The sequence below is a fragment of the Cuculus canorus genome, chromosome 7 (genome assembly GCF_017976375.1).
Source record: "Cuculus canorus isolate bCucCan1 chromosome 7, bCucCan1.pri, whole genome shotgun sequence".
NCBI classification, from domain to species: Eukaryota; Metazoa; Chordata; class Aves; order Cuculiformes; family Cuculidae; genus Cuculus; species Cuculus canorus.
In genome coordinates, this window is record NC_071407.1 from 25220647 (window position 1) to 25229338 (window position 8692).

At 42.5% G+C, this 8692-nt stretch overlaps 1 long non-coding RNA gene across 1 annotated transcript; it reads left to right on the top strand.

The window, feature by feature from the left end:
• The first annotated feature begins 620 nt into the window (after positions 1–620).
• On the top strand, positions 621–3402 carry LOC128852753 (uncharacterized). Its single transcript, XR_008450800.1, has 3 exons — positions 621–904; positions 2276–2370; positions 3293–3402. It is a non-coding gene; the product is annotated as an uncharacterized LOC128852753 (long non-coding RNA).
• The last annotated feature ends 5290 nt before the right edge of the window (positions 3403–8692 follow it).

Below are 8692 nucleotides of genomic sequence, written 5' to 3' on the forward strand. Positions count from 1 at the left end.
CTTCATGTATTTTCAATTCCATCATTGTATTGACATAGTTAATATATGAATAAGCTATAGGCACTCTTTTGCCCACAAAATTACCAGACAAATAAGATAAAGGAGCATGTAGTAGATGCAGGAATAGGAGGAGGGTTCAATACAGTGTGTCCTAACATAGGATTTAAAAGTAAGGAGAGAAAAGCAGAAGATATGGGAGACAGTTCAGGTCTAATAAATAGCACAGTGAATGTGAAAAGTTTGGATGCATGTTGGCCTGACAGGAGGAGCTGTAAGGCGTCAAAGCCAGAATTGAGGCCAGACGGAGCTTTGTGAGTGAGTGACTCCAAATCTCATCTTCTTTTTCTATTAGAAGTACAAACTGCTGAGAAAGCAAGGAGGTAATCATAGAAACATCGCTGTAAGACAGAAATATGGCATAGGAAGCAAGGGGATACAAGAATATAGATACTTGTTTTCCAGAACTGCTTCCCAAAGTGTATGATGTGATGAGTTCACCCACTCTGAATGAATGTATTTTGGTTTGGGCATCACTGACATAGAGGCCAGACTGAAGCCAGGCCTAATGTGCAAGCCTTGAAATCGTGCTGAGCATTATCTTATCTTCACAGGAACCTAAGGAATTTAGGTTGTGTCTCACCAGGAGCTAACAGCACCAGCCGAAGCTGGGACCAGAGGAAACTAAAACTTCTATGGCTGCACACCTGCACGTACGCCAAAGGGGAGTTTGACAATGAGTCCATTGCTTTCCACTACAAATGTCTGTAGCCCCCAAAACTTGTTTGAGCTCTCCTGCACGGCAGTGGGCTCTGGGGTGATGATCTCCCCTTGAGCAGGGACACCTCTCAGGGCTACTCCTCGAGGTCAAGAGATCCCTTGCCTGGCATCTGGTACCTACAGCGAGGTGAGTGACATTTTATATTAGATCTAAAAGCAGACTGTATGCAAGCTAGCTTAATTATTAGAGGTGTAGTAAGTAGTAGAGTGTTTGAACACTGTTTAATTATTGCTTAATCATCATTCAATCACCATTTAATCATGATTTAATAAAACCTTTTGGTTAACCCCACAACGATGACTTCTCTTAATATTTCACCTGCGACATACAAAAGTCTGGGTCAGTTAAAACAAGAAGTTGTCACTTAGATGAATTCACAATGCATTTTGTTAATAATTTGTTAATATTTGTGGGATAGTAACCTTTTTCATCTATACCTCCAGAAACAAGGAGTGTGGTGTCTCTGCATGTGTAGGCAGGGTAAATGTAGACCATCTCAGTCTATTTCTGCGAGGTCCTTTTCTTGTTATCTAACTCTGTTACACTTGGAATTAGATGCCAGTTGGAGCTCAGAATTCAGTTGTGCACAAGAAATAACCCAAAGCAAAAGATCTAAACAAACTATAGAAAACCTGACCTGCAAAGGGGTGACTCCTATGTGTGACTCCTATGGGTGTGTGTTGCGAGATGTCAGCTCACCACAGTAAAGGCAGGTTATTTCCACTGGGCAGTAAAACACAGAATTCCAACCGTAACACTTCAAGAGTTTAATGACAAGATTGTGTGAATATGAAATGGAACCTAAAGCACTTCCATCTGTTGTTCCTTGATGAAATTGTTTATTTCAAAACTATATTCTGCTGCATATGAGGGGTAATGTTACACATACATATCCACACTCAACACTCCATAACTTGTACAGCCCGGAGCATAGAATTAGCTCTTATCTTAATTTGAACAAATGTAGTAACAGCAGAAGGTGTTCAGATAGACAGCCTCACAGATCAAAGCTCATGGTATGCATGAGAAAAATGCAAATTATGCATGGGAAAATTTTTTCAGCAAAAATTTTGTGTATTAAAGTCTTACCCAGGTCTAAGGTGCCCTTTGATAATACAATCTGTGCAGTCCATCACAAAATCTGATCCAGTTTGAAATGCCTGTATGGCTGCATTCCTTAGCACACACCAAGTCAAGCCACAGGCTGTTATCATCTTTGTTCCGGACTAGGGGGAATGTAAAGTCATTAAACATTGCTGTTTCACATTGCAACATGAATGCATTGGGAAAATGAAATTCAACTGCAGATATCAGTTCAACTAAGCTTACCTCCAAGCAATGGATTTTAAGCAGTAACATTTTCTCAGGAGTGTAACACAGATTGAGGGTAGTACTACCTCTTAAATATCATCAAGCCTGATATGCCTAGGGGTTACAAATAACCTGCAGAGGAACAACCAGTGGAGAGTTATACGAATCCGTGGTCTTGTCTTGGAGGAGTCTGATTTAACCGAAGGCCCAATTATGAAGAAGGAAAGCAGATGCATAGAAGAGTTGCAAACAGCATGATTTGGAAACCACATGTGAAAAAAGTAAGTATAAACCCCAAGATATGGTCAGGAGTTGTAACCAAACAGATGAAGGAAAATGAATGCATTTTGTTGGCTAAAACAGAGTGAAAGCATTTGGGATATTGTCTTTCCAAAACCACCATTAACTAACAGGACTTCCTTAAATAATAGAGTTCCAGGAGAGCCCTACCAAAAATATACCACTCGCTGGCTGGCACTCTATGTTCCTAGGCTGCCTGAAAAACAATATTATAATACATGCAAAAATATTTTTTTGTTGTTTCTGTTTGCTTTTATTGTGCAGACTCTCAGAAATAGATACAGAAAATGGAAGAAGACAGCACCTGTGAAATTGGGGGTGGGATGTTGTATTGAATTAATACAATAGTTTCCAATGCTTGGTTCTGCTTTGTGTGCCATTAGGGCACAAATCTGCTTGGAAAATGTAAAGTTGGAACAGCAGCTTGGAAGAGGCACTAGGAAAATGCAGAGCTTGCAGGAAATCCTGCTGTGATTTTGTGAGTTCTCCCACAAAGTCTTCTTCGTTTGAATTGATCAATACTGGTAGAATTGCCAGGGAGCAGTGTGACTGTACTTGAGGTGACAGGCAAACTTTCTCCTATCCCGACACCAAGGATCCTAGGCCTGGATTCCTGCTGTCTTCCCCTAGCTGTGGCATCACTGCCCATACACACTTGGTCTGAAGTCCTAATCCAGGGTGACAGTTGTTGATGTGAGTAAAAGCAAGCCTTGCTTCAAAATGCTAAATACTGGTTTAGTTATTGAAAATTTAACGGCTAAAAAAGAAATTAGATAGTGAAACATGCTGGTAGGCTTACATGTAAAGTATTTTAACGTCCTTTTTAGATGAAATGTGCTACAAAGGTATAGAGGAGAGTCCCACTCAGAAATCTTAAGGCTCTTCAATCTACCTTCCTGGTAGGAATCCATGTTACAGCTAAGCTGATCTAACAAGGATCAAAGAAAGCCTGGCTGGAAGTGAAGGGTGGAAAGGAGAGAGTGGTCTTGTTCCTTTTTGGCAGCAACTACCCTGTGAACATCTCTGTGGGAGTTATCAGATGTGATGCTGCTGAAGGTAAGCAGAAGTGGGCTCTATGTGGAGTTCCTGTTAACATCTCTTTTTATTTTAAGAAACTTTAAGGGAAGCAATAAGTTAATGTGTGTACTTGCGGAAATAAAGGCTATTGTTTTGTGCTGTCTGCTTTTCCAAGCAGGCAATACTATATTGCTTACACTTGGCTCACTTTTCACAGGTTTCCATTAGTCTTTTTTTCCTAAGGAGAAAAAACACTTATAAACAGGGATTTTGATGTAACAGCGTAAATCCTTTAGTCAGAAGCACATGCACAGGCAAATCCAGGGGGCTGATTTCCTCCTGACTCGGACTCAGCACAATCTCTTTTCCTGTTGTAACATCTTCAGTCTGCAAAATTCTACGCTTCTCTAACAAAATTACAAGTATTCTTACAGATACTCATGCAAATTTACAGTTTGAATCAAAACCAGCCTCTCTAATGAGAGACTTCATTTGTCTCAGGCTTTAATCCATCAGCTTCACATGGCTCTCCTAACAGTTCCTCTTATTCCACAGAAAATGGAAGAAACAGCCTAAGCAACTCAATCTAGTAGAAGGTGTCGCTGCCCATGACAGGGGAGTTGGAACTGGATGGGCTTTAAGATCCCTTCCAACCTAAACCATTCTACGATTCTAACAATTTACAGTGCTTCCAACATATTAATAAGTTATATATGTATGTGTATATATACACACACACAGAGTGATAAAATATGCTGCTAAAGCTACAGCACTATATGTTTTTCTTTTGCTGACAAGAATATTTGCTGCCCCTAACAGCTTTCTCAGGAAGAGGGATATTGCTCCAGCCTATACTCCTAGAGAGTGTGGGCTGGAGGTTATCATTCCTGTGGAAATATTTCCAGAAATGAAATATGTTAAGCAAATGCCTCGCTCCCTGACTGTCTGAAAATAGCAGCTAGTGAGGTTTCCATACAATGGTTTCCTTGTAAGAAAAGTATTCCATATGCTACCAGAGCTAGCACAGTTTTCTGTTTATGAATGCAGTGTCAAAGGTGGGGGGCTTCTATGAATTCCTCTATTCATCCAGCCTTGATGGCTAGAAGTGAGACAAACCTGGACTTCAGTTAAATCCATAGAACATTGCAATTGACTTCAAAGTGAGCACAGCTGGGTCTGGAATAAATACTGGACTGGTTGCAGCAGCACAAGCTTCCTCATACATCCCTTCCAGCCTAAGCGTGACACTCAAAGGGCTTTTCTACATCAGAAAATAACAGTACTTAAGTTGCAAAACACGGATTTTTTTCCAAATCCTGCTTGAATAAGTAACCTTTTGTAGAGGTCACAGTGTCCTCGTCAGACAGGAGTAGCAGCTCCTCTGAATGGCTCATAACCTGTTCCAGGCAAAATTACTCTGGTTAACAAAACTGTCCTGTTAAAGCTCATGTGGTCCCTGGCACAAGTGAGAGGAGTTAACTCCCAAGAGGAGCTCCACCAGCATACTGAGAGTATCCCTGGCCGCCTTTGCATGCGAGCTATTCTGTGGGTACATCTTAATTTTTCAGTTTGCCTGCATAGTGAAAATCCAACTAAGTCTGCATCCCAAGCTATGTTGATGTGTAGCTTTGCCTATTAAATAGAAACGTCTTTATGAGTGAGGCTTAAGATCAGCTGGGAATAAACTCCTAATTTATGCTAAAACCACAACAAGCCATTCTCAATTTGAAATTTATGTGTTCACCTGCTTTGGACTACTTTAAGTTTACCTTTTTCCCATGGATGTAGCCTTGTCCTCTCTGGTGCCAGTTAAAATTTTGGTAAGTTGGGGGCAAGGGAGATTTCTTTTCTTTAGTTCCATCACAGCTGTTGTATTTCAGTGATTGGCCATTATGGTGTGTTGAAGCTTCTATGGAGAAGAAAGAAACAGCTCCTGCATGGAAAGGAGTTGGTGGGTGAACAGAATATGTGCTTTAAGAAGCATGAACTTATCCATCAAAATTAGGTTTGCTCTAAATGAAATTGCCTGTTACAAAGTATGAGGGAAGCAAGCATTGGAAAGGAAGTTCTGAGCCTGTCATGAACGCATATCATGTCTTCTATATTTAGATAAGAGTGTGACTTCACAGAGTTCGATGACAAGGTCACGCTATTACTTGCCACACAGATGAAATGGAGAGAAAATCCGTTTAGAATCAATAGGAGTGATTTACATAGGGTTTGGGAATGCAAAAAGGTAAGGGAGATCCTCCCGTCGAGTCATGACATTTGGAATGGACCCCCTTGCTTTGTAAACTTCTCAGAGAGGAGTCTTGGTGCTGGTGGATCCAATCCTAGTCCCAGACTTTGACAATGATTTATGGCTAAGAGATACAGAAGATAAGGGTTATATGTGCACACCCCATCTGCTATATCACTTCACTAGGGTTTTCACTGTGCTTCTCCATTTCACTCACCTTCCTTCTGGGCATCCCGTCTATTTCTATCAGGTGTCAGTTTGCTCCAAAGTCCGAATCCATGGTTTCATGATAGAAGCTCCGAGGCATCAGATTTCATAAAATACATAATTTAATAGAGCAGTATGGCAGCACAGTTAGCTCCAGAGAGAAAGCCAATGTGCACAAAGAAATCCCTTACAGACTGTTTACCTGCCCCTCATGTGATGGTCTGGTCCAGTAGTTATATCTGGGCCTGGAGTCTTTTTGTTACTCACTGGATTTCTTCACTGTCTTTCAGACAGGTTGTTACCTTGTCTTGGTGTAGCTCATGTTGATGATCTGTGTCCTTGAAGACTGTGTATCTTCTGGGTTTTGTTGGCTTTGTTTTGACTAAGAAGGCTGTAATCACTGGGAATTTCTAGGTTGTGGCCCAGGGCAAGTCTAGTTACTGATGCTAGGCTAAGCAAAAAGCATGCTAAATCACACAACATTATAACTCTAAATAGTTTATTCTATTTAAAATTTTACTTATTTAAGCTAAACAACTAATCCCTGCTGAAGAGGAGGATTGCCTGGTATGCAGTCCAGCTGCCATCCAGGGAGGGTTCAGATGGGGCTCATCAGTGATCTGTTGTAGGTAAAAGATGTAATTTCTTTGAGTAGCACCTTTGAGAGGCATCCCATCGCAAGGGTATATCATCACCACACAGCCACACTGCCTTGTAGGGAGAACTCAGATATGGTTTGCTTAGGCTGTTATATTTCTGGGATAAAAGTGGTTGGCTCATTGTCAAATTGCATATGATATAGAATCATAGAATGTTTTGGGCTGGAAGGGACCCTAAAGACCATCCAGTTGCAAACCTCCCGCTAGATCAGGTTGCTCAGAGCCCCATCCAACCTGGCCTTGAACACCTCTGGGGATGGGGCAGCCACCACTTCTCTGGGTAACGTGTGCCAGGGCCATCCCACTCTCACAGGAAAACATTTCTTCCTAAGATCTCATCTTGATTTCCCCACTTTCAATGTAAAGCAGAGGTATGCACAAGGCTCCTTATACCTACAGCTTATTGGTATTACCCAAACCCACTGTGTCGCCCTGCTCCTTGTGGGTTTCCTGGAGGAGTTCTTGGCCCAGCTCCAGCATTTGCCTCCTGGAGCCTGAACCACTGCTGCTGGTCTAGTTAAGAGGGAAGGGAATAGAGTGCATCCATCACAGAGAACCCTGTTCACAAAAATCCCAGCTGCAAAGAAGAGTTCAAGCCCGCCCAAGTTGTATAATGCTGTGATTCAGTCAGCAATGTTATTTTGAGGAGTGCCTTGGCAAAAGAAATTTAATAGGAAAATGCTAGGTTTTTTTGTCTCCATTCTTATTTTGTTTTGTCTCTCTAAATGCTTCCATGTGAACAAACTTCACTCATCTTTAAGGAACGCATGTAGGAAAAAAAGACATTTATTGAAGCGTTTAACTCATGCTGCTTCTACTGGGGAAGGTCAGTGTGAAAAATTTCCTTCGTCTAAAATCTCTGCAGAATTTTACTGAAGGAAATGTTTGTTATACAACAAAGCAGGGCTCTGTGTCCCACCTTGCCTGGAACACATGTTTTCTGGATGTTTTATGAATTTCTGGGGGTTAAATCTGCTGTGATGCTGAACGCTTACAGCCTTAGCTCAGACCGTGCCTTCCTTGGCTTGGTTTCATCACATCCATGTCAGCCAGTCCCTAGGAAGATGATGGATGGCAGGAGGAAGCCCAGGCTGCCCTGTGACTGGTGGGGTTACTGTTTCTTTTGTTGGTTATGACATGGACCTCTCACTAGAAATCACCTATGGGTCCAACGCATTCTATGGCACAGATTCCCAGTGGGGATGTGTGCTAACAGCCCAGAAAGCCAGAGGTATCCTGGGCTGCATAAGAAGGGGTGTAGCCAGCAGGTCGAGGGAGGGGATTCTGCCCCTCTACTTTGCTCTGGTGAGACTTCACCAAGTCCTGCGTTCAGTTCTGGAGTCTTCAGCACAGGAAGGACATGGAACTGTTACAGTGAGTCCAGAAGAGACCATGGAGATGATCCAAGGGCTGGAGCACCTCCCATATGAGAACAGGCTGAGAGAGTTAGCGTTGTTCAGGCTGGAGAAGAGAAGGCTCCAGAGAGACCTTAGAGCAGCTTCCAGTACTGAAAGAGGCAATAGGAAAGCTGGGGAGGGGCTCTGCATCAGGGAGTGCAGGAACAGGATGAGGGGGTATGGTTCTAAGATGAAAGAGGGGAGATTGAGGTGAAATCTTAGTACTAAAAGGGGCTACTGACTCAAAGGAGGGTCGCAAGCCAAAGTGCCTTTATTTAGTCAGCTGGGAGGACAGAAGGACATCCTGTAAAATGCACCCCCCGGGGGGGTTTGGCCCGATTTATATAGTTTTCTATCAGACACTGCATACATCTTGAGGGTAGTCGTGATAAGCAAGCAGTTAGGTTGTGTAACTTGTAAGCCCTCCTTTAGCCCCTTTATTAGGGAATTGTTTCCGTCAGAAATTGCTAAACTGTAATTGCAGAGTTGTAATTTCTGAGCTGTGATCTCACCCCCTGAGGAGGTGGACCCATGTTTGACACAAGCCAGTTACAAAAATGCTGATAATTGCTTAATTTTATTAAGTAAGCTTACTCCTGACCTTATTCCTTAATTCACTATGGGAAAGCTGCGGAGAGGCTCTTGATCAGGGAATGGAGGGTAGGAGGAACGGGTTTAAGCTGAAAGAGGGGAGGTTTAGATGAGATTTTAGGAAGAAATGTTTTCCCGTGAAGGTGGGGAGGCGCTGGCACAGGTTGACAAGGAATGCCCCATCCCTGGAGGC